Source organism: Lissotriton vulgaris, chromosome 4_1, assembly GCF_964263255.1.
Source record: "Lissotriton vulgaris chromosome 4_1, aLisVul1.2, whole genome shotgun sequence".
NCBI lineage: Eukaryota > Metazoa > Chordata > Amphibia > Caudata > Salamandridae > Lissotriton > Lissotriton vulgaris.
The window spans coordinates 366847158-366874841 of NC_141691.1; the positions used below are offsets into that span (position 1 = coordinate 366847158).

Below are 27684 nucleotides of genomic sequence, written 5' to 3' on the forward strand. Positions count from 1 at the left end.
TTTACAAGCAAAAAACATGCAGCAGAACGTGCAATCTGTCTTATATCTGCAATCTGATCAAATGTAACTTTCAAAAATTCAATTCCATTTCTATTTTGATATTTCACAAAATCAACAACTTTCCCCATTGTTCAATTCACTAAATCTTCTTCTACATTCAGATTACGCGTCAAAATTACCCGACAGTTTAAACATGGATCTAAATTTTTTTCTAAGCCAGCGGTTTTTGATACAGACTTTTCCAAAGAATCAAATTTAGTCTGTAGATTTTCTGAAAGAACAATTTTTATGCCTTGATGCTCCATTTTATCAATGCTTAAATGTGAACTATTTCTTGATTTTCAAATTTCATGAGCTCTCTATTAATTGTATAACACTCTTCCACTGTAGGCATTAAACAAACTATAGACTTTTTTCTTTCATTTTCTTGTACATTACTTCTGGTGTTGTTTTCATTTCTAAACAAGTTCTTTAGTAGATGACTTTGAAAAGCTTGTTTACCATGTTTGCTTAGAACACCAATTCTTACATCTTTTAGAATATTTGCATACTCTTCATCTTTTACTTGTCGCATATTCGTAGTGAGTTATTTATATTCAAAATGTAACCACAGATTCACATTTCCAATACTTCCAAAAGATTTCTTCATGTAGAAGAGTTTTAAACACTGGTTCTCCTTTTACAGGTGTTAGTTGTAGTAGATCTCCGAATAAAGTTAAACGTTTTCCCACAAAGAGAACGTTGAAATCTGTTTTTAATACCTGTTGCATTCTTAAGTGTACAAAAGCAAGCATTACATTTGAGATCATGCTCACCTCATCAATAATTAAACGTTTCATTTTCTTCAGCACTCTTGAAACTTCATAGGAAGCTTCTCCAGACAACCTCTGATATTCTAATTTATTGTCCTGCTCTACTGGTAGCATCAATAATCTATGCAAAGTAACTCCTTTATCATTGTGTGCAGCTAATCCAGTTGGAGCTGTTACCACACAACATAAATGTGAACCCGTAGATTTATTAAGATAACTGGTCAAAACTTTAAATAAAAAACATTTACCTGTCCCAGCTTGACCACTGATGTACATCAGAAGAGGTTTAAAAGATGAACACAGACATTCTTTTTTTTTATGCAACAAACCATGTTCTATCTGTTCTCTCACTTGCACATATTTTTCTTTCGGTTCAACATTTAATTGTTCTTCTAACTTTTCCAATGTAATATTCTCCTCATTTGCTTGTTGCATTGCAATTTCGACTTCATGCATAGTAATACCTGCTTCATTTTCCAGCATTTGTTGCCCAAGAGGATAGTGACTACAGGGAAAACTACTTTGACTAACTTGAAAACTTTCATGAGCTATTTCAGATATAAGAGTCTTTTCTTGTTCAACTTCATCATTCAAAATTTTTAAATATGTAGGGAAAATTGGACATCCAATGCTATCTTTACAAGCATTAAAAGAATCTTCGTAGCAGGCAAACTCTCCAAGTAATTCACTTTTACCACACCATGGTTTAAACAGTTCTAGAAGTGCTAAATAGGAAAATTCTTGCTTAGCTGGAGTTTCATAACTAAGTTTCTTGTGGTTTATAAGATTACCCTTTGCCTATTTTACTAAACAACCATGACATCCAACTACAGCAAACTTTCTTTCTTTTAAATTCTGTTTAACATTTCTTTTGAAGCTGTAATGTTGAAGTACTTCATACAGATATAGCTGTTCCAGATGTCGACTCCTTTTCGGATAGTAGGTGTACAACATATTAGTTTTAAGAATGTCTTTACTGTCTGGCTCATTTGCTGCTAATTGTTTAATTTTTTCCAATGATTTCAACACTCTATTTTGTTTGCAGGCAAGACCTAAACTTACAACAAATGAATCCCTGTGACTCTGAATATAAACTTGAAGAGCTCAAGCGGTCTGAACATTCATATGATCCAATTTCTCGGTGGGAAAGCATTTTCAAACTAAAGGTGTACAATTTTTTGCTAAGGCTATTCTCTTGTGCAATTTCTTCCCACATTTGTTTCATCTGTTTTTTCAGATTTTGTTATGTACGATGTAAAATAACATGCAACAACAATTGAGTTTGCTGCAACATACTGGATGTCAATTTTCGCATTCCATATTTTTGAAATGACTGGATTGTAGTCATTGATATACTTTGACACTTCTGTGCTTCTCAAGTTATAGGTATTCTTTGGAGATTTTCGAGTTATTGTGTGCCTTACAGAAGAAAAAAATGTACCCTTCCTTTAGAAATGACTGGACAGGGAAAACCAACCACAATTTGGTCTAAAATTTTCCTTTACAGTTGTATTTCTTCTGCAATACTTTCCACAACCATGACTTTGGAAACGTAAAACTTGCTGTCTCAAGCTTCTATCTCCTCCTTCTCTTGGAATCTCACATGTCTCATACTGTTCGATGAAAGACAATATTGTTTCATCAGAGTCATTTCCAAATTTAGGTGTATCCTTGATTCATAGTAGCATATGTATGTGAGGTGCACCTCTTGCTTGATACTTCTTTCTCCAAAAGAAATCAGTAACTTCTCCAAGAGGTGGATTCTTTTTATTACAGATAAAAGACATCATAGCTTGAAACTTATGATTAAAATATCTGCACACATTTACAGGATCCAGTTAACACAGTTCACCAGGATTCTTTATTTAAACATTTTTTATATTGGAATTCGCTTCTCTTAGAAACACAGGCAAATCTTCCCATGCATACTCTGCACAGCTAAGTGTGACAAACCATCTTGGTGTACCTAATTTCTATAACATACACTTGAGTTCGATGTTACCAATACTCAATTGTTCCACGTTGACATGCCATCAAATTAATTAACTGTGCTTCTAAATTTTCATCTGTTTCTTGAACTTTCTCCACAAATTCTTTCACAGAAAGAAGTGATTGATGAACTCCAGTTTGAGGTATATGATTCACTGCATACGACCAAGAAGACAGATCACTTTCAAACAAAAGGTGTAATATGTATGAATGCATTGCCGAAATCTAGGATCTTCAGAATATAATCTTGTTGACCAATATTCTGAAGCTGGAATCCGTACAGGTTGGTCATCATATTGTCCACCTTCTCCAGTAGGAAACAGCTGTGGGAAACAATGAGCTTCCGAGCTTTTCTCCCATACACTCATTGGAGTTCCCTGTGCTATTTTCATTTGAAATAACTCAATGCTACTTCCTATCACTTCTTCTGAATGCAAAGGACATACTGTGTAATGTTCATAAATGTCTTCAGTCCTTGACTTGTCCACTTTCTCTATTTGACCACTTGAAATTTCTGATTCATCTTTTAAACGTATTATCTGTTCATCCACATTATATTTTTGTAATAAATATTGTTCTCTATAAGATATGAGGTAGCCTTTTCAACTTTATTAACATCCACAAATTCTTGCCATATTTTCCAACTCTTTGTTGGTACACAGTTTACTAAAATAACTACTGCCTCATTTTCCTCTTTCTCTCCAGCAATAGTTTCAATGTTTTTCTTAAAATCCAAAGGTAAGAACACCACTCTTCCTTTCATCACTCTTTGCAATTCTGTTGGTGGCAGTTTACCTGTTTTAGGCTCCATCCGAATTATAGTTTAAAAAGGATGAACAGATTGAATTAGAACAGACTCATATGTATTCAATTTGACCAGCTTCTCCGGAATAGCTACTTTTTCCAAGTTATTATGTACTGCTCTAGCAGGCATTTTGTTCTCTTTTAATTTGTTGTAACAATATTTACATATATGTTGATCACTACCTAACTCATATCGACCTTCAACAAACAAGTAAGTTGCAAATTCTTCCCACTTACCATTGTTCTCCTTTTCACTTCTCAAATAAAATCAACATTCCTACTTTGACTTTTATAATGAGTACTTCGACAACAAACCCAAACATAGTGTGGTATTTCAGAGCACACTACATTAAACTTTCCAATTTCTTCTTCAAACTGATCAGTGATAATCACTTTCTCATCTCCTCCAACATCTGTAATTGTAAAACGTACACTTTTTATAAACTGCCCTTCTGAACCAAAATATCGCATTTGAATATCATCACACTTTTTTTTAACATCTGATAAAGAACCATATAAAAGACTTGTATTCAGTTCACTTAAACTTAATGCAGGACGTTTTACATAGTACAGTTTCTTTACAAACGTCCGCATTTCTAATGGTGTACTGCTAATATCCTCAAATGATGAAAAACACTTTTACAAACTTTTCTTGAAAGACAATTAACAGCTTAATCTTCTGTTTTATACTTTTCTGAGTATATTCTCGTAGCAAATTTCAAATGATATCAATGGGTTCCTGTCAAATACTACTACAGCTCCACTTATACACAGGAGCTTGTGGACGTTTCCCTTGCACTTCTTCAGTTATTAACTCTTCTGCACTTTTACCAACCATTTCCTCCTTTGGAAGAGGACAAACATCCTGAACTTCGCAACAACGACCTCCAGTATCAACTAAAAATGATAAGCTATTTTCCTGAAAGTAACTTCTCTCTTTAAAAAAAAGGCTCAGTAGTAGAAGTATATCTCCAATGTCCACTAAAGATTTTACAAAAGTTGGTTCTGTTCATATGGTTGGGATACCCGTCACCCCCTCCCAACACACTCCCCAAGAATGGGAAAACAGAAACGGTTCTTGAGCTTTTGGAAGGCGGGAGGGAGTTACCCTCCCGGCCGTATTTATTAAAATATGAAACAAAATCAAAACATTAAAATAACAGTTTCATATCATGTACAATTTCATTTACACATTACGATGTTTCTTGGCTAACCTTAACACATCTCTAATACAAAGGTTCTCCTAGCCGATTCTAAAACATCCTGAAAATGCATTTCTCAAAATTCAAATTGTACATCCTAACATTACGGGCCAACGGCAAGGTCGTAACCGGTGTCAGATCCCTAAACCAGAACTCCCCCCTCACTTGTGAGGGGCGGGCGCACAGAGGCCTGTCCCTCTGTGCCAACTTCCAATTTCCCTTGTCTTAACGGGGGCCCCCTATTTACTCGACGCATCTTAGTGGTCGTCCGAGGACTCGTGTGAGGTGTCTAGAAGGTAGCGTAGACCCCCCTCCCATCCCACACTGCTTACCACATCTGCCGTCGCAGATGTCCTGGCCCCGGGAAATTACCAGGAGGGGCCCGTAGCCCCTCCTCCCCAGGGAGGGGCCTTCGACCGCCTTCCCTTTTGGTGGCCCCATCCTTAGAGGGGACCGCCTCCCCGTTTGAGGGGCCAAAGGCCGCCTCCCCCCGGGCGCTCCCATCCATAATGGGTGACGCCCCCACCTCTAGGGATCTTCCAATTACTGCTCACCGATCATGACCTTACCGCCAGACCAAAATAAATACGACATTTTTAAACTAACGAGGATGGAAAAAGACAGTTATACTGAGCATTTCAAAGTATAAACTCCTACCAAGCACTACATTTAATTCTGCTGCAACTGCTTTGCCGAAATACATGCTGAAAGAGCAATCACTTTATTACATAACAAAAATTACCAACTTTAATCGACAATAACCTGAAAAGAAAACAGTATCATGTCACTCGACTTTATTCCAAAACAAATCGCTGTCCTCAGGGGCTGGCGGGTGGGTCAAAAATAGCTCTTTGTTCCGTCTCGAGCTCACGTGCAACGGGGAGGTGCAGCTTCTGAGCACAGGAACAAGAGGATGCTTCCTTGGATCGTTGCTCCTTTTATCCTCCTTCGGGCGGGCGTGGACCCTCCTTCAATCCGCCTACTGGGCGTGGCCGACGGCGTAGGTGTCTAGGACAACCCCTCTTGGGCGGGAAAAGGCGCGCCCCGGCTACGCCGCTTCGGGCATACCAGCTGAGACTCGCCTCCCGCCCAAAATGGCTTCCCGGGGGGATCGGGGTACTCCACCATACGTTCGGGGGGACCGAGTGGTCGCCCCTTTCCATATGGTTGGGATACCCGTCACCCCCACCCAACACACTCCCCAAGAATGTGAAAACGGAAACGGTTCTTGAGCTTTTGGAAGGCAGGAGGGAGTTACCCTCCCGGCCGTATTTATTAAAATATGAAACAAAATCAAAACATTAAAATAACAGTTTCATATCCTGTACAATTTCATTTACACATTACGATGTTTCTTGGCTAACCTTAACACATCTCTAATACAAAGGTTCTCCTAGCCGATTCTAAAACATCCTGTAAATGCATTTCTCAAAATTCAAATTGTACATCCTAACATTATGGGCCAACGGCAAGGTCGTAACCGGTGTCAGATCCCTAAACCAGAACTCCCCCCTCACTTGTGAGGGGCGGGCGCACAGAGGCCTGTCCCTCTGTGCCAACTTCCAATTTCCCTTGTCTTAACGGGGGCCCCCTATTTACTCGACGCCATCTTAGTGGTCGTCCGAGGACTCGTGTGAGGTGTCTAGAAGGTAGCGTAGACCCCCCTCCCACCCCACACTGCTTACCACATCTGCCGTCGCAGATGTCCTGGCCCCGGGAAATTACCAGGAGGGGCCCGTAGCCCCTCCTCCCCAGGGAGGGGCCTATGACCGCCTTCCCTTTCGGCGGCCCCATCCTTAGAGGGGACCGCCTCCCCGTTTGAGGGGCCAATGGCCGCCTCCCCCCGGGCGCTCCCATCCATAATGGGTGACGCCCCCACCTCTAGGGATCTTCCAATTACTGCTCACCGATCATGACCTTACCGCCACAGGCCGGATAGTTGACCGGCTATCCGGCCCCCCACCAAAAGCTCCTACCTAAAGGTCATGGCCGCACAAACTCTTTAACCAAGCTATGAAGTCTCCTATGAGTAAGGCATTCCCCTCCCGGGACAAATGGACCCCATCCTCCAGATACATATGATCCCCCCGAATACATCCATGAGGAATACAATGCAATTTACCTGTACGAAACAATCTACCAAGTTTGTTATTTATCTTCTTCACCGACTGATTTAAAGCTGACACAGAAATAGCCCCCCGCCACACCTTCCGCGGAATCATGTGTGACCATGCAATCGTGCACCCTGGAACCCTTCTCGCCAACCAACTTACTGTGGATAGGATTAACTCGAGAAGTACTCGTCGACTAGTGGACACCAAATCATTGCCCCCAAGATGCACTATGATTACAGATGGCGGTGACCTTGTCCGCCCTAACAATCCCTCCATAAAATTTTGAAACAGGTCAATACAGAGCCCGCCCCTTCCGTAGAAGGTCACCCTGTACCCGTATTCCCCAGCCTTGTGAATCATGTCACCTGCTTTGAATACGTCCGCGGCGCGCCTCACGTATGAGTGGCCGACGACCCACACCACTCTTCCCTCAGTCGGTGATCTTTGACCGCTGGTCCCCAGGTGTCGGGTCAACTGCACAGTTCGCCCCGCAAAGCCTGCTCGCGAAACTGAAAACCAAACAGAAAACAAGAAGCGTGAGTGCATGACATTAGCTTCACAACATGTGCAACCGCACGTACCTCTTATAACAATTCGAGGACCAACGCCCCAACTGTTTCACTTTATCCACACTCAACCCCCTGGCTGTAGCCTCTGTAGCAGCACCTATCCGGAATGAGTGGGTCCCAAAATCGCCCGCGTTCAAGCCCGCTGCCGCGATTGCCATTGTTAACACCCGCTGAAACTGAAACATGGTCAGTGGGGTGGCGTCGGTATGTCTCAGCAAGCTCCCCCCCCATGATGCCGCCCTTTGCGCTAAGTACTCCTCTACGCATTTCACTGGGCACATGGGGGACCCTAGCGTGCGCTGAACAACCACACTGTCTCCAATCGCTCCCTGATCGGTTTTGGACCTGGTTATAGTGATTACCATCGTGTCACCTTTAATCTGGATGTGTTCACGACACAGACCTCCCCCCGTATCCTGCTTGTTCCTTGCTACCAGTTCGCTTATTCGCATAGCCCCATGGAATGCTAAGGCAAAAGCGGCCCGGAACACCACTGTCTCTGACTGAGATGAACAAGTCGCAGGGAGTACGGCCATTAACTGGGACAACCTTGCTAGCCCTATCGGGCGCCTCTCGTCCTCTCTACGACCCTCAAGGCGTTGCCACCCGCGCAGTACCTTTTTTACTAGAAAGGATGCTGTGGGGTCCTGAATGCCATGGGCCTGCGCCATGAACGCAATGGCAGCTCGGTGTCTATTGGCTGTTGCCACTGATCGACCTGCCTGATGCAATGACACTAGAAATTTCAGAACATACTCTTGCTGCCCCCAATGCTCCCCCCTAGCTGGACCCAAAAATGCCCAATAGGAACGGAACGCCCCTTCATATGCCTTCCTTGTCCTGGGGGCTAGACTCTCTCCCACGAGGTTTTGTAATCCGGGGCACCGAGAGACCAGAGAACTTTGGGAAATGGTGCCGCCACCAAGTCCGCAGAGGGCAGATGGCCCCGGAAGGCCTGCATGTGGGAACGAGAGAGTGCATCAGCCGCCTGGTTCAGTACCCCAGGCACATGTTTTGCTCTAAAGTGGACGTTTAATTTCATACACAGCAGAACAATTTCTTTCATCAATCTCAATATCCATTTGCAGCGTGCTGCCTGATTATTGATACATTCTACCACGGTCATATTATCAGACCAGAACACACAGTGCGATCACGAAACCCCTCCGGCCATGTCTTCAAGGCCACTAGAATAGGGAACAGTTCCAAAAACCCAATGTTACCTGTGAGCCCACTCTCGTGCCACCATGCCGGCCATGTTCGTGCCGACCAATGATTACCAAAGATGGCGCCAAAACCCACACTCCCTGCCGAGTCGGTCCACAATCCCAGCTCCTCGGAGGAAACCGCTGGTTTGTTCCACAGGACACGACCGTTGAAATCCGCCAGAAATGCCAACCATATGCGCATGTCCTGGCGAACCTCTGCCGAGAGTCTTGTGCGGTGATGCCCTTCCCTAAGGCCAACCATGGCTTGAGCAATAGAGCGAGAAAAGGGGCGAGCCATTGGTATCACTCTAAGGGCAAAATTAAGCTGACCCACAGCCTGCTGCAACTGATGCAATGTTACTTTCGTCTCGCCAATACATGTCTCAAGCGAGGCCTTAAATTTCAATACCTTCTCTTTAGGCAAACGGAAGCACCCCTCTTCAGAATCGAGCTCAATTCCAAGAAACTCGAGTGAAGTGGACGGCCCCACTGTCTTACCTGGTGCCAGTGGCACGCCAAATCTTTTCATGAGATCACAAAATTTACTCAAAGCCTGTGCACATTCCGTGTCCCCGGCTGCCCCCAGAAACAGAAAATCGTCAAGGTAATGCGTAACTTGCGTAAAGCCTGTAGCTCTGGTGAACGCCCATTGCAAGAAACGACTGAATTTTTCAAAATACGCACAAGAGATGGAGCAACCCATTGGCATACATTTATCCATGTAATAGCGTCCCTGGAACATAAAACCTAGCAGACGCTGATCCTGTGTGTGTACCGGGAGCAACCGGAACGATGAGTCAATATCAGATTTTGCCATCAGCGCTCCGGGCCCCAGACGATTCAACATGGCGACGGCCTCATCAAAGGAAGCGTACCGCACCGAAGAAACTCCCGGGTCAATTGCATCATTCACGGAAAGACCCTTAGGAGCGGACAGATTATGTATCAATCGAAACTCACCTGGGTCCTTCTTGAGGACCACTCCCAACGGTGAACAAACAAAATTAGGAACAGGCGGGTTCGCATATGGACCCGCAACCCGACCTCGGGCCACCTCCTTTGCAATCTTTGCCTGTACTACAACCGTATTTTGTTGAACCGACAGTTGGTTTTTACACAGTGCTTCCCCCCGAAAATCCCCCGCCGGGATGCGGAAACCACATGAGAAACCGTCCGTCTCGAGCTCACGTGCAACGGGGAGGTGCAGCTTCTGAGCACAGGATCAAGAGGATGCTTCCTTGGATCGTTGCTCCTTTTATCCTCCTTCGGGCGGGCGTGGACCCTCCTTCAATCCACCTACGGGGCGTGGCCGACGGCGTAGGTGTCTAGGACAACCCCTCTTGGGCGGGAAAAGGCGCGCCCCGGCTACGCCGCTTCGGGCATACCAGCCGAGACTCGCCTCCCGCCCAAAATGGCTTCCCGGGGGGATCGGGGTACTCCACCATACGTTCGGGGGGACCGAGTGGTCGCCCCTTTCCAAAAGTCTCTTTTTTCTACTTTTGTCTTTGAATACTTTGACTATTTTATCCAATAATTTTATTCTCTTTAAAATCAAAATGAATAACTTCTGTTTTAAATTGAAAGCAGTATCCACTATACTTTCAATACGCTGCTTTTCTTTGAATTGCAAGATTTTTCTTTTATATTTGCAGCATGTTTTCATTAAATTCTGAATCACTCTAGATCGAATAAGTCTCTGACGAATTTCATGAAATTGCTTTTGTCTCCGAGTAGCAGATACTATTTCTTTATCATGTGTCCTTTTCCCCGTATTTCAAATTGAACTCTGCTTCACCTTACTTGAAAAAGTCATCTTTTTGCTTTGTGTGATGTTTTTCTTATTAAATGTTCATAATATTTTTTTCTAAACTTTTCTTTTGCTTTTAGCCGAACTGTTTCTGTACTACTCACATGTTTTTCTACTTCAAGATCTTTCCTTTTTTGTCAAATATTATTTTTCTCCTCCTTTTTTTTCACTTCTTCTAGGCATTTCCAAATTTCAATCAAAACGAAATAATTTTCTGAAAACAAAAAATAGATTCAATTATTTTTCACATATGTTCACTATGTTAAAATTATAACATACATTTACAAAACTTCCACTAACAACTTCCAGACCCAGTGCTGCAATGTAATGGAGCACGACAGACAAGCACTAGGATGACAAGTAGTGCCATAGAACATACAGCAAGTATTTTTTTAATTATTTACATACTCCTTTACAATAAACATATAATTGCACTACCTCATACTTTTCACCTCTCCGCCACACTTCTCAGCACTTTCTCTGCAACCCACCGCAAACATTTTTATAAATAGTGTTTTTAAAAATTGTAATCTATGTACGTAGGATGATATTATCAACCAAACAGCGCACAAAAAATTTCCATTATTAGCCTAACAATTTTATTTACAACTTTGCAAACATAACACTGCACCCAGGGCTTTAAGTGGAGGGTAGTTCTGTGGGGATCTGACCACCAGCACTTTTTTTTGGGGGGGGGGGCTTGAAACAGATCTTTATATGGCTCTATTTTAGAGCCTCACAAACATATTCTGTTTTTTTTTCTTTATTGCACTGCAGTGACACTAAGAGCATGCACATTGCTCACTACTTAGAAGTACAGACATCATGCCAAGTGACTTGCATTGTAGGAGTAGGGAAATCCTTTGAAAAGAGCTGTTTCCTCTCAGGATTTCCCTTCTCTTTTTGCAACGCAGGGGCAACATCATCGTGGGGTGATTAGCTGACACACCACTGGGTGTGCAATGCTCATTGCCCCGTACTCTGACACAGCTTCCTGGGCGCACACACAGCTTCACCTGAGTACTTCGCCAGTCTTCAATACATAATTTTTTTGTAAAGTAGACTCTGTTCTTTTTCACCCCTTTTTACAGCCCCTACATCTCCACTCTGCCTATTCCTGAAAAAATAGGCTCCCCAAAAGTTTGCTCTGGTTGAGCCTCTGCAAACGACCTCAAGCAGGCAACTCCATCACAAACCTGCAATCGCCTTTTACACTGTCTTGTTTAAGTGCTATGAAAACACACACTTTGCCTGCCTCACTTAGTTTTCACACCCCCTCTTTAATATGAACATAAAAGCTTTCCAATTACTTTTATATTCCTATACTGTACTTCCCATGGAAATATAGAACTCAAGGTTCTCACCACCCGAAATTAGCTCTCCGGTATACTTTCTCAAATATAAGAAGTACAGGTATTCAGTATCTGACACTCACAGGCACTTTAAAACAGTGTACCTATAAATACCTCGACAACATGTTATGTTTCTAAATTAACTTCTTACACTTAAAAGCTCCTTTACATTTCTTTTGCTAGATGTACCTGTGTTTAAAACACCACCAGAGAAGGGTGGTGAAGTATGCTCCACAAAGATCTATTTTCGGCCCTCTCAAAGATAGCAATTTTCCCCAAATAATTATTACACTACAGTGACAGCATGCACATCGATGTACGCATGCTTATTTTGCTCACTACTGAGAACTGGAAACATCACTCTAGGTTACCCACGTTGTAAAAGGACGAGAAATCCTTTACAAAAATGTTTTTTTCTGAACGTAGTATAATTGGAGAGGATTTTCTAAAGCACACAATGATACTTATCTTGATTTATACCACAGCCCAACTTGCATAGCCCACACCCCTTTAAGAGCTTTGGCCCCCTTTTTTAGAGCACCCCCACTTTTTTTCTCCCACTTAGAACCCTAACTACACCATAGTTACAAATAAACAGTGTAAGCTTCCATTGAAATCTACAATGGCACCAAGTTTCATAATTTTCCAATAACACTATCAGCCTTCTACCACAGTACAAGAGTATCTATCAGCACGAAGATTTCTTATCCACAGAAATGTTGTGTAATTTGTTTACCTGTCTGCTGGAACAATCATCACCAAAAGGTATTAAAACATGGGAATTTGCCAGAAAAGCATATACCATACAGCGATTCATAAATGGGCACACTGCCGTTGCACCACCCTCTTCCCCATCCTTCCTTAGCTTGACAAAATTAAAGAAAAAGTCACACTAAACCTAGCAGACATACTATAGCAATACAGTAACTTAATTTCAACAACTGTCTGCCAGGAACACTCATGAGCAAAGCATATTAAAACATACAAATTTGCGGGTAAAACATATACCATGCCATACTGCGCTTTAGAAGTGCTCCCAGTGGTACTATATACCCTTCAGTAGCTCGACATCTGCGCGTTACTAAATTGTTTCAATCTGCAACATAACCACCTCCCCTAAAGCAGAAACTCCCACCATTCCTACTAGCGCCACTATACCCATACACAGGCTTAATTTTAACAGGTGTATGCCGGAACACTTAACAAAAAGTATTCAAACATGCAAATTGGAGGGAAAAACATACATCATCTCATAGCATGGTTAATAAATGGGCCCGGTGTATCTACATTACCTTTACTAACTACACATGCCCACGTCACAAATGTCCATCTTATAATCAGCATCATACGCACCTCCCCCACCTCCACCCATGCTTAACCTTCCAAAATCAAACAATGAGCCCCAGCATTACCTTTTACCGCCACTATAGCCATACATAGATTTAATGTCAACAGGTGTCTGCCGGAACGCTCATCAGCAAAAGCTATTAAAACCTGCAATTTTGCAACTCAAACATATACCATACCATAAGAGGGTTTTATAAATAGTCACAGTACCACTACACCACCTCAACAACCGCCCTTGCTTAACTTTACGCAATAAAAGAAAGAGCCCAAGCAAATTTAGAAGCACCACTATAGCCATACAGAGGCTTAATTTCAACAGATGTCTCCCGAAAAGCTCATCAGCGAAACATATTAAAACATGCAAATTTGTGGGTAAAACATATACCATGCCATAGGGCGCTTTAAAAGTGCTCCCAGTGGTACTACATCACCTTTACTAGCTCCACATCTCCACGTTACTATATTCTGTATTTCAAACAGCAACATAACTACCTCCCCCACCCCCACCCCCACCCTTGGTTAACCATACGAAATCAAACAGAAACCCCCACTATTCCTAGTAGCGCCACTATACCCATACACAGGGTTAATTTTAACAGGTGTCTACTGGAACACTTATTAGCAAAAACTGTTCAAACATGCAAATTGGCTGGTAAAATATAAACCATCCCATAGCACGGTTTATAAATAGGCCCAGTGAAACTACATTACCTTTAATAACTAGAGATGCCCATGTTACAAATGTCCGTCTTATAATCAGCAACATACACACCTCCCCACCCATGCCCTTGCTTAACCGTACAAAATCAAACAACGAGCCCCAACAATTTTGCAACTCAAACAAACACCATACCATAAGACGGTTTATAAATAGTCACAGTACCACTACATTACCTTTACGCCCACCCTTGCTTAACTTTATGCAATAAAAGAAAGAGCCCCAGCAAACGTAGAAGTGCCACTATTGCCATACAGAGGCTTGATTTCAACAGATGTCTCCCAAAACGCTCATCAGCAAAACATACTAAAACATGCAAATTTGCGACTAAAACATATCCAATACCATACAGCGCTTTAGAAGTGCTTCCAGTGGTACTATTTAACCTTTAGTAGCTCTACATCTGCACTAACCATGTATCAGGAGGAAGCCAAGAGCAGTTGAACGACAGCCAGTGCTACTCAAAGATTGACAAAGGTAAACTCTGAGCATGCAGCACTGTATTTCCTGCTGTGCACTTTCTGAATGTTTTTGTTTGTATTCTGCCATCTGCCACATTGATTGTGAAGTCTAAACACTGTACTTACTGGTCACTGAGTTGTGCAGTGAACTGAAGATTTAAATTATTTGTTCACAAAGTTTTCCGTTGATGATTTACTGTCAATATAATGTGACCAAAGTATTTTTCAGACACATGTTTGGCGTACTCAATGGCCAACACCTGCTCCTCCCACCAGCCTATATGCAGATTCTCATAGCGGGGTGAAGCAGGTTCCCATCACAGTACCTCTCAATTGCTGGTACAAATCTGAACCAAAAAGAAAGATGTTATTGCATAAGCCCCATCCAACCGTGCACATGAGCATTTCGGTGTCTTTATACAAGGACACTGGCAGAGAACTCAAGAAGTGTTGGACTGCCCTGATGCCATCAGAGTGGTAAATGCTTGTGTATAAGGAGGAGACATCTAATGTAATCATTATATAATCCTACTCCCACTCTACATCATAGATTTTCTTCAAAAGGTCTCCTGTATCCTTAATATACCATCAATGGTATAAAATTATTAAACTTGAAAAAATCTATCTAATTCCGGCATTGTCAACGCAGTGCATTAGAATTGCACAGTCAAGCTCAATGGAGCATGCGCTATATTCTGACATACCAAACATAATTTCATAAACCAACAGATGGGTAACATATCACTTTTGAATCCTAAAGTTCATCACTGATGTACATTACAATATATCAATTAACAGTCTGTTGTTAATAAATAGTTGTATCAAGCCCCAATGGGCAATTCACTGTGTACCTACTAAACATATCTTCCTTGCTTGATCTTCCTACAAGTCTGTTCATTAAAAATATTTATTTACATTTTAAAAATACTTGCTCATTATCCTGGATCTTTCTAGGCATCAAATCAATCTCATTATATCTATATTACAAATGTGTGTGCAAATCTTCTTCTACATTCAGACCACCCGGCTGTTTTGAATCCAGCTCTATAATATAGCGAGACTATAATATCCTTACTTTTTTCTCCCTGTTCCCACCTCTTCTATCAGCTGCCACTGCATCTACCACAAAGTATGTTAGTCCTCTAGCATCTTTATTGTGAAACCTTTCAAAGTGGGGAGCGACATGGTAAGTCTGAATGCCACTTTAATGGCCCTCAGATGCTGTAGGATCCTTTTGTGAACTTCCAGAATTGTGCTGCTCAAGTACCACAAGCCACATGGGCATTGCAGCACGTAGACAGCAAAATCTGTCTTACAGGTATATCTTCCTCTGATTTTCTTCATATTCTTAGTCAGGCCTGGTTTGTATTGCTCCATGTTTACTCCATGTGTACAGGCCTTACACTTTACAGACTTCATAAAACCCTGTTGCTTACTAAACCAAGTTGTCTTTGGCTGGGGTTTTCTCAAGTTATTTCTAACCAGCACCTGCTTGAAAGATCTAGCCCTGCGAAAAGTAATCTGTGGTCTGCGAGGAACAGCTTGATCTAGGAGTGGATCATTCCTAATAATATGCCAGGTCTATTCAAGATGCTTTTTAGTCTGTCTTGCGGTTTGCTAAAGGTTTTGATAAACCTACAATGATTTTCATTTTCCTTCACTGTTTTTTTGCCTTTAGCAAACAGTATTTCCTACTTATTGGTCTTACTCCCAAAAAAGTTATAGCCGCTCTTAATCCATCATTAAGTCTAATGCTAGTATATAGCATTGACGTATCAATAGTGACCAATAAGTAATCTTTCTCCCAAGGGAGATCATCGATCCTCCTGAGGAAGTCTCCCGTATCTTGTATATAGGAGGGCATTGTTTTACCCAGAGGACCTAAAAACGAATATACGTATTTGGATGTGTTCTTAAGCATTTCCCATCGCTGAAATGATGGGGCGCCCTGGCAGATTCACCACATCCTTGTGAATCTTAGGAATCAGGTAAAACACTGGTGTGACTGGATGTTCAATTTTCAACACCCTATACTCATTATGACTTAAAAGGCATTGATCATACCAATGTTTAAGTTCAACATTGACATTTTTGTTACCTAAAACCATCAAGCTTTCATCGATCTTAACATAACAATTGTTAATTCATTGCTTGTATGCCTCTATTAAATATTTCTGTCTGTCCCAAAGGACAAGATTGCCCCCCCCCCTTATCGGCATTTTGTACAATGCAGTTATTATTATCAGACAGATTTTTAATTAAAGCCTGATAAGCTCTTTGTTTTGCAATGCTTGATTTATTATCAACTTTGCTCTTACTTATCTGGGCCCTTCAATTTTTCAATTCATTGATGACCAAATCCTTAAAACGTCAGTCACATCCCTTGTTATCATAGGGATAAAACGGGAGTTAGGCCTGAAATTCGTTGGTTCATCTTCAAAGATATTAATGCCTTCCTCTCATGCCAATGTCTCTGCATCATTTCCAATTACCTCTTTGGAACTTTCTGCATCCATCTCTCTTAGTTCCAACATTAAGTTCATATCATTAACTGCCAGTTCACCTTCCTGATCTGTAGGTGTATTCAATATTCCCAATGATCTTTGTGTTGGATTGGCAAGGAAATGTTTTTTTAATTTCAACATCCTGTTGAATTTGAAAAAATCTATTCTCGTTTGGATATAGTCCAAATCAACTTCTTAGCAGAATGATGGTCACAATTGCGTGGGTTCTTTTTGATGATTTGTGAGGGTGACGTTTGTTAGATTTATTATAGAGGCTTCATTGACAACATCTACTTCTTGTTCCCCTTCTTTTCTTGTGCGCTTTCAAGCAGCTGCCCCCTTCCGCCTTTTTGCCCTTTGCCTCTTACTCTTGCAGTTTTTGGATCTGTGCTTGCGGTCTTGGTCTCAAATCAAACCTCCGTTCTTAGCGTAAAAAATCTAATTCGTCAATGACGGTTGGGACCAGTCTTTGAACATTTTGATCTTCAACCAGATCCGTGTCTACCTCTGAACTTTGAATGTTACTTTGTTCAGAGTGGAGTTCTGAAGAACTATGGGGAATATTCTCAAGAACGTGTGATAATCATCGCCAAAATCGGTTAACGCAATGTTTCATATCGCTGTCTGTCGCAGGAAAATATCTCTTTGATAACATCCTATTCACAACATGGCGGGAACATGCAATATTTTCTCGATAATGATTCAAATGTCTGAGATAAAGTTACTGGGACGGCGATAAAAAGGTCAACCCCAATGTGAAAAAAATTGCGATGGGCCCAACCGCGATAAAAAAATCTGCCATAATCTTCACTAGGCCTGCAATTCAAACAAGTCAGGTGGGAAAAATCACTATAAAAGTAGAAAAAAAAGTACAAGCAAAACAACTGCGAAGCACAATGGAGGTAGCCGGAGCAAGTACAGAGGACAACCAGAACCCCACAAGCCCCACGGAGGACCAGCCTGGGACCTCTGGGTCAGGGAAGGGCAAGGACAAGAAGAAAAGGAAGACACAGTTCAGTCCACAGGAAAACAGTATTCTGATAACGTAACGGAGGTGATAGAACACCATCAACACTGTTCGTCACCTCCACTGTGTTATTTGCAACAAAAAATAGAATATGGCAGTCCATCGTGGGCATGGTGAATTTAGTCAGAGTGCTGAGGAGGACAATAGAAGAGGTCAAGAGGCGCTGGAATGATGTGAAGCGCAAAACCAAGTATAAACTCGCCAACAACCAGAAGGCAGCAATGCAGACTGGAGGTGGGAGTCCAGCACCACAGGAGGAGCTGGCTGAGATGGAGGAAATGGTGTCCACAGTCATCAGTGTGGAGACCGTGGCAGAAGTTGGGGGACCGGACACTGTTCAACATGACCTTACACAACAGCAACAGGGTGAGTAACGACCAGGGACTGAGGCATGGGGGGGATATGGGACAATGACACACATGCACATTAAGCATAGCCCAGTGTACACCCACAACGACTCTGAAGCATGTCTCTGATCCCCTGGGCACACTGCAGCATACTTAGAAACAGCAGGTAGGCCCCTTTCGACTATGTGCCAAGAGGGGGCCCAAACCGCACACCTCCAATCTCACAACCAACCCATGCACATGTGTTAAACCCAGCAAAGCGGCATGTCTGTGAGCAACACTGCCAATGCATGTGACAACGCAGGACGAATAGCATTGCTGCAGTCAATATGTCATGAAATGTTGCACGCCATGACACTGAGGTGGCTGAGTGTGTAACACATCCATAAAGGAGCAGGTCTGACACATCCAGGTGCACACACATCCCCTGATGTCAACAACACATCTGAGGACAAACCATGCCCCAGACTCCCAACTCCCACCAAGAGCCAAATATACCTAAATATGCAATATCCCAGCACTGTATAAGCACAGAAGTCAAAGGCACACCGCATGAAAGGGATAAGGGGCAGCAAAATCAAATGCAGCACACACATAGCATGCAGAGCACATCAACATTGACAACAATGTGGTACAAACCGCAACACGTTCACAGCAGAACAGAGGACACAACTGGTGCAGCTTGTGTGAAGAAACTGGCCAATCACATTTGGCATAGCAGGGAAATGTGAGTTGATATTGTATAAGTACAAACACACATCCGTTGTCGAGATGTCCACTGTCCCGCATCACATAGGCATGTACCATGTCATGCAGTTTGTATGTAAACATGTACAATGCGTCAACATACATGTGAACACAATGTTAAACTGCATCTCCCCATCAAATTGCGTAGGTAAAACCAACACCTCCTGCAGAGCAGACCGAACCTCTTTTCACCGATGCCAAAGAGGACCTCCACACCTTTGACACTGATGCCCTCCTAGAGTTCATTGATGGCTCCACCTCCAGGAGCAGGACAGCCCAGCCACATTGAGGAGACCCTACCCCCTGCACATACCACACAACAGGAAGCACCACCACCACGGCTGTCTTCCAGGACCCCAACGAACAACACACGGCCTTCCAACACCGTGTGTGTCTCTCTTTCTCTCTCTCTCTCTCTCTCTCCCCCTCTCCCCCTCTTTCTCTCTTCCCCTCCCATCTTGTATTTTGTGTTGCAGGATATGACTTACAGACTGTCCAGAGAAGACCCGCCGTGACTCTTCCAAATGGTTTGAGTTTAATTTGAATAAAGAGATTTGTTTGGAAATTCAAAGATGAATGAATGATTCTCCTTTTTCTGACTCCACATAGATGTTAATTGTTGTAATGGTGCGACATCCGGCAAATTGCTCTGTGCATGATTTCGTAAAGTTGATGTTACATATCTTTGTCCGGGGAGGGTGAGGGGGGCTGCTAAAACTCCTTATCGCATGTTTTGGGGTTTTATGGCTGATCTGGCTGGTCGTTGAAAATGTTGCGAAGTGGTGTTGTTGCGGCTTTTTGCACAGGAACGCCTACTCTGCATATCATTAGCGTTAGTTGCCAGTGTCATCTGTGGTGATGTTTTTTGCGGCTGATATCGCAGGAAAACCGGTGATATCAGATGTTACCACCAGCTTGTGAATAGGGCAATACATTTATCCCCACTTTGACTGCGATAAAGTGATGCTAACTCAGCAATAAGTCCTTGAGAATATGCCCCTCAGTCTTCTAAAAAAATGTTTAAAACCAGAGGATACCCAGACGAATGGATTAACACTGCAATGAGCAGGGCTTCAAAAAGAAAAAGGAAGGAAATACTGTTTGACAAGCGCAAAAAACCAGTGAAGGACAATGAAAATCAGTGTAGGTTTATTACAACCTTAAGCAAACAGTAGGACAGACTAAAAAGCATCTTGAATGGACACTGGCATATTATTAAGAATGATCCACTCCTAGTTAAAGCTATTCCTCGCAGACCACAGATTACATTTTACAGGGCTAGGTCTTTCAAGCAGGCGCTAGTTAGAAATACCTTGAGAAAACCCCAGCCAAAGACAACTTGGTTAAGTAAGCAACAGGGTTTTATAAAGTGTGTAAAGTGCAGTGCCTGTAAACATTGAGTAAACATGGAGCAATACAAACCAGGCCTGACTAAGAATATGAAGAAAATCAGAGGAAGATATACCTGTAAGACAGATTTTGCTGTCTACATGCTACAATGCCCATGTGGCTTGCGGTGCGTGGGCAGCACAATTCTAGAAGTTCACAAAAGGATCCTAGCGCATTTGAGGGTCATTAAAAATGGCATTCGGACTTATCCTGTTGCTCGACCCTTTGAAAGGTTTCACAATAAAGATGCTAGAGGACTAGCATACTTTGTGATAGATGCCGTGGCAGCTGATATAAGAAGTGGGAATAGGGAAACTATATAGAACTGAATATATATAGAGTGACTATATAGAACTGTTAGTGAATGAGTGGATGTGTATAGAGATGGTGGAATTACTGAATAGGTTGTTGTAACTTGTATTGGTATCTCCATTTTTTTGAAAATTTTTGTTTCTATTTTTGAATATGTGTATCAAAGATTATAGTAGGGTGAGAGGATGTCTGTCACTCTTTCACAAGGATGATGTCATCAGTGATGTCATCAGTGATGTCATCAGTGATGTCACTGACCATGTCATGAGTGATGTAATATGTGACATCATCAGCAGTGCATTGCGGGCGCGCAAGTTATAGTTAGCTGAACTAACTATAACGGGGGAATTTCAAAGGTTTTGTATGAGAGAAATGTCCAGCTAACTATAACATGGGTGAAACCTATGGTTTTTTCAGTGAATTTCTAAGGTTTTTTAAATGCTAATTCCTAACTATAACGTGTGTGAAACCTATGTTTTTTAAGTGAATATATATATATATATATATATATATATATATATATATATATATATATATATATATATATATATATATATATATATATATATATATATATATATATATATATACACGCATACAGTCTAGCAAATACAGTCCCGCAAAACTCTTCACCATAACACCTCAGACTGTTTAGGAGACGGCACACACAAGGCAAGTGTATTTCTCCAGTCATAGTTTTTATTCCTTTTGTTTTTTCATTATGTTTTTTCACAGTGCAACGTGCTAATAGACAAACATCAACCTACACGTTCCGGCAAACGTCTTCAACTGGGACATAGAGTTCATGTGCAGAGTGTCTCTTTTAAAGAGCAAGACACCCTGCCACCACCACCAATTAAAATGAATTACAATGTATACAAAAGGATTTGGGCATAATTTTACAATAAAGAACATGAGACAATCAGTGTATTGCTTCAGAAGTTTCTGTTTTTGTTTTATCTAACTTAGATGAAGTACCATAGTTCTTTGTCATACCGCCAGTGGCATCATAGGCATAAATACCAATCTTTTTCAGTACATTTTTTACAGAATTTAAAAGAAAGTAATAAGATTATGTTAAATGATATTCTGAGCATGCAGATTACTATTGTATCCCCTAAAATGGATAGCTCTAAGACCCTAAAATTTAGCCCATGATCTATACATAAACAAAAGTGCTAATGCTTAAATTAGAAATTAATTGTTTTCGCAGTCTATTCAAAATTCATTTATAATGTGCAAATCCGCAATAGTACCATATTCCTTTCATATAAAAAGAGTGCTGGTGCTTGGAACCAGGGGCAATAGTTTTTCCACTCTCTAAACAATTCATTTATGCAGTGCAACTCTCCAATATTGCCATCTTTCGATTTTTACCGTGTAAAGCAAATGTGCAAATTGAGCATGAAAACGATGCCTTAAAAATAAATAATATAAGAGAGCAACTTCCAAAGCTTTCTTTTTAAGTGATTGCCAAACCTACCTAAGCTATTCAGGATAACCCCAAACACCCCATTAAAGGTTGTATACTGAATTCATCCTCAAATAAAGTGCTGGTGCAAGAAATCTACATTAATTTACAATAACCAAATATACCCAAGATCACCATCCTAACGTAATACACGAGGTCACGAGGTCTACAGGGATAGAAAACATATAAGGAATTTCACCTGACTTTGCAGTACTTCAATGTCCAAGAACTTCATATAAATATATATATATATATATATATATATATATATATTACCTACTGGCGTCTCGCCAGTAGGTATATATAGTTAGGATTTTTTCCCTATGGAATTTTTGAAAATTCTATGTCTAATAACTTTGGCGTTTGTGGACGGAATCGGCTGAAATTTTCAGGAAAATGGCACATTTTGTTTCTGAGCAGCCCTTTAAAATTTGGGGGCGTTTCGTGAAGGGGGGGCCGAGAAAAAAGGGGGGTCCCAAAACGCGTTTTCCCCATGTTAATTTCCATAGGGCGGTTGGCCTCACTTTTAGCTCGAATGGCTGAATGGATTTGCACGAAACTTGGCAAAATTGTAGGGACTGTTAGCCCGATGTGCCTTTGCTAGGTCTCAATATATGTGCTCCAGTGGATTTTGAGAAATGAACGTTCAAAACAAGATATATATCTGTAACAGCGCTCCGGGCTGCGCTCCGGTCCGCTTACTTACGTAACGGAGCTTTGCGTAGCGAAGCTGATTGGCTCTCCGGTGTCTGTCAACATTCTAAACAGTCCGGTGCGGCCGCCATCTTGTCTCTCGGTAGGATCGAGAGACAAGAGGAGGAGAAAAACGAAGGGGGAATTTAATGAAAGGGGGCAAGGTAGACCCCTCTTGACCCCCTAGGAATGATGTTGGGGTTATTAAAGGGTCCCGTGGGGAAAATAAAAAAAAATTGATTTTTCACGGTAGAAGTGCTTCTCGGGCCGCGAACTGGGCCGCAAACTGGTAGCGAAACGGGAATTCGCCATTTTGTGTTTCGTTTTAATTAAATTACTAGGTATAAGGGGGTGCTGGAGACGTATCCTGATCCCTTATGTTTTCTGAGGGTGGCTGAGGAGGCTCATATATGTTGATACATGTCTTCCAGCGGCTGTGCGTGAGCGTTTTTTTTTTTTTGCTGCGTGACGTCTGTTAACGTTCGATTCGATGGAAATCAGGAAGTGTTGACCGCCAATTTGTCACTGCGATAAAATATTTTGTTATAAATGAATCCTTATTGATAAACATTGTCTGCGCCATCTTGCCTTTTTTCCAATGCCACAATTTTGTCGTGCACTGCAGCCATTTTAGATGCCTTGACCAGACCCACTCTCTGCACGCCGCCGATCCTCAGCACGGCTCCCCACCCTCGCAAGCATCTCCCCCACGCACTGGTCACCCCCACTCTCTCTCTCATGCATGGGCCATAAACTTCCCCCCATCTGCGCTGCTCTTCCCTGAGAATCACACCCTGTGCCCGCCCGACACCTCCCTTTCACCCTATTCACTACCCCATTCATGACAATAACCCGATTCAAGGCCCCATTCACCTGATTTTTTAAAAATATTTAGTACTCCAACAAAGTAGGATTATAAAACTTTATTAACTTTATAAATATATCGAACGCAACAAAAACTGTAAATACATTTAAACATTTTTTGGCAAAAAGAAGCAACAATGGTCAGTAGCTGTCTTTTGTGAGAATAGTCCCAAGGCAGCACAACGTGCTGAGTTCTGGACGGCACCCAGGTGATGTTACCTGGGTGCCGCACTGGTTTTTGGTTTCCTACAATGCAGCTCAGAAAAACAGCGTGGGGCGTCCCGGGTGGTGCGCGGGGAGGCCTCGTCAGTAGCGGTCTGTTGTGCGAATAGTCCCAAGGCAGGTGAACGCGCTGAGATGTGGATGGCACCCAGGTGATGTCCAGTAACTTGCCGCACTGGTTTTGGTATCCTACAATGCTGCTCCAAAAAACGGCGTGGGGCGCCCCGGGGGGGGGGGGCGTGGGGGAGGTGGCGTGAACGGGCGTCCCCAGGTGGAGGCTCGTCTGCTGTACTGGGGCGCCCCTTTACCGTTTCAGTTGCCATTTTGCCCGCTTTTGCTACACTGTGCCTCGTCCTCCATTCAGCTGTTTATCGCCCGCTCTTGCGGCTACAGCGTCTCGCTCACCATGTAGTTGAGTTGCGCCCACTCTTGCGGTGCAGCGATAGGCGGCTGCCATTGGATTCTTAAAATGGCGGACGGCTCTTCGGATTTGGGCCTGGTCCACTAAAATGGCCCTGGGACACCTTGGAACTCGGACGGTTGCCTGCTAGGGCTTGGGCTCCATCCTCGAAAGCGTCCCCTCAGCCGTGAAGATTCTATAAAAGTCTTGGGGGCCCTCGACTCCTGCAGGCTTCCGGTTGGGAGCGGCTGCCATGATTGCTCGCGGAATGACCACGACGGAGCCACGAGATGGTGGTGCTCTCATGCTGACGCCAGCTTCAGTCTGAAACATCCAGAAACAAGGTGGGGCTTTCATCGTTTGGGAAAAAAAAATGTTCTAAACCAATGAAAAGTGTTATTTTTAGGTCATATGACCAAGCCTTCCATCTTTAGGAAACCAAAAGTAAAATGAACCAATGAAAAGTTTTATAAACAAGTCACATGACCTGTTATGCGGCATAGGGCTACAAAAAGCGAAGAAAATCTGTTGGCACGTGAGGCGGCGTCAGTAGCGGACCGATGTGCGAATAGGCCGAAGGCAGCACAACGCGCCGAGATCCGGATGGCACCGTGTTGGTGTCCAGCAAGTTGCTGCACTGGTGTGGCTATCCTACAATGCTGCGCCGAAAGTCGGCGTGGGGCGCCCCGTTGGCCTGTGAGGTCGCGTCAGTCAGTGGGGGCTGTGCGTCTCCCCCAAGATGGAGGCTCCTCGGGTGCAGTGCGGCGCCCCTTATCTTTTCACTCGCCGTCCAACTGAGTTGCGTCCGCACTTGCGGCTACAGTAGGCCGAAGGCATCACAGCGCGCCGAGATCTGGATGGCACCGAGGTGGTGTCCAGCAAGTTGCCGCACTGGTGTGGCCATCCTACAATGCTGTGCCGAAAGACGGCGTGTCCAGCTGAGTTCCGGTCACTCTTGCGGTACAGTGACTCGAACGCGCCGAGGTCCGGATGGCACCGAGGTGGTGTCCAGCAAGTTGCCGCACTGGTGTGGCCATCCTACAATGCTGCGCCGAAAGTCGGCGTGGGGTGCCCCGTTGGCTTATGAGGTGATGTCAGTAGTGGACCGATGTGTGAAAAGGTCGGAACCAGCACAAGGCACCAAGATCCGGATGGCAAGTCCTGGATGTTGAGTGCCATAGTTAAGAGTTCTGAGCAGTGCTTGTAAGACTATCTGAAGCTTATTTGCACCTGCTGCAGCTTCACTATTGCCCGAGGTGGTGTCCAGCAAATTGCCGCACTGGTGTGGCCATCCTACAATGCTGCGCCGAAAGACGGCGTGTCCAGCTGAGTTCCGGTCACTCTTGCGGTACAGTGACTCGAACGCGCCGAGATTCGGATGGCACCGAGGTTGTGTCCAGCAAGTTGCCGCACCGGTGTGGCCATCCTACAATGCTGCGCCGAAAGTCGGTGTGGGGTGCCCCGTTGGCTTATGAGGTGATGTCAGTAGTGGACCGATGTGTGAATAGGTCGGAACCAGCACAAGGCGCCAAGATCCGGATGGCAAGTCCTGGATGTTGAGTGCCATTGTTGAGAGTTCTGAGCAGTGTTTGTAACACTGTCTGAAGCTTATTTGTACCTGCTGCAGCTTCACTATTGTCCTGGTGTGGCCAAAGATCGCCCATGACATAGGCGGCCAGCTCCCGGGGTCCGGCGGAACTTTTTCCCTTTTCCATTCTGCATCTTGTCCCACAATCCGTTTGACCTGAAGACACGACCAGGTCCCTGAATGTGTGCAGGGGGACGCTATTGATTGAATCAAAATGGGGGCTTCACACAAAGCTGACTCAAGCGTTGCTGTTGATGCTATACAGACAAAAATTGGTTTTCAGTTTGTACATTCTTCAGGATTTTTTTTTCCATCCAAGGCTGGTTGAGAGTTTGTAGAACAATGGCTTCAGATTTTCAACATACTACTCTTCAACATTCTTCCTAAATGTAACAATGTGAGACTCACTAGGAGAACGGCTGTTTATCTTTCCTTTCAAAATGCTGCCAACAATATTTTCTAAATGGAAGACACCATCTTGTAGCATAAAGGGCCGAAAGGGGTTCTGGTCTGGCCGATGGTTGGTGGAGACATTTTGACTATATCTTGGACCTGCCCGGCCTCGCCCAAAATGGCGCCGGTATAAATGGGACTCGCAACTCCTTGTTGTGTACTGGTTGAACAACCTTGATATCACGAGATATGAATGTAGTGTTGATGCTCATGGCGGGCGGGGACGAGAATTGATTGAATATTCCGACATCCCTATTGATATTAGGTTCTGATGTGTTATTGATTACTGTACTATTGAAAGTTCGAATTAACGTCACACATGGTACTTGCCCGCAAATGTATATCTAGATGATTTTTTTGTAAGTGGCTTTGTCGTATTTTAATTACAAAATGTACGTCCACCGATTCCGCAACTGTTAGACACCTTAGTTCTTGCAACCTAATGGCCCGCTCGTTACGTTCCTCTACAGTGTAAATGTCTCCTCATCATATACGTTTCCAGTTTGCTCCGTGGCCGGCCCACGTGGTTATAGGCCCGTATTTGTATACTGACATTTTCACAATAAAGGTTTTTAAAACAAAACATGGTAGTAGTATTTACATTGGTAAAGTTTTTACTTTTAGTCACTGTTTTCGAATCAGTAAAAGGCAATTGAAATAAAGCAGTCCAATTACATGACGGATAAAAGGTATAATACGTAGGAACGCAGTAAAGATAAATGGTCAAGAGCAGTTGTGTTTTCCACTCCTGCAACATAAAGTGATCGATAAGAATCTGATAATCAGGCGTATCGGCAAGTAAGACAGCAGGCCGAGCCTCTTTTACTCAACGGCCCCGTCATGGGACGAAGAAACGCCCTTTTTCTCGAAAAAGGAATATATTTTACTTGCAGGACAGTTGTAAATTTTCCGGGAAAGTACATTAGCCTGGAACATTACAACATATATGTTTAAAAAAAACATAATGTTCGAAACCAATAAAAAGCGTAATTTTTAGGTCATATGACCAAGCTTTTCATCATTAAAATAACAAAAGTAAAATGAACCAATGAAAAGTTTTATTAACAAGTCACATGACCTGTTATGCTTACGTTACGCGCTGCGCGCCGCGCCCCGGATCACTTCCGGGTGCGCTAACGCGGCGTGTCATATAACGCATTACTCGACAACGTAGGTCAAGAATATAGTCAAAATGTCTCCACCAACCAGCGTTCGGAACACAACCCCTTTCAGCAGTCCAAAAAGTTCTGTTAAATGACAACAGAGGGGACAGGCAACAAGAAC

The 27684-nt window shown here is 43.0% G+C and overlaps 1 pseudogene; it reads left to right on the forward strand.

Moving 5' to 3' along the window:
• The window catches only part of LOC147718757 (growth hormone secretagogue receptor type 1 pseudogene), a 248608-nt pseudogene that overhangs the window by 190355 nt on the left and 30569 nt on the right, over positions 1–27684 (forward strand).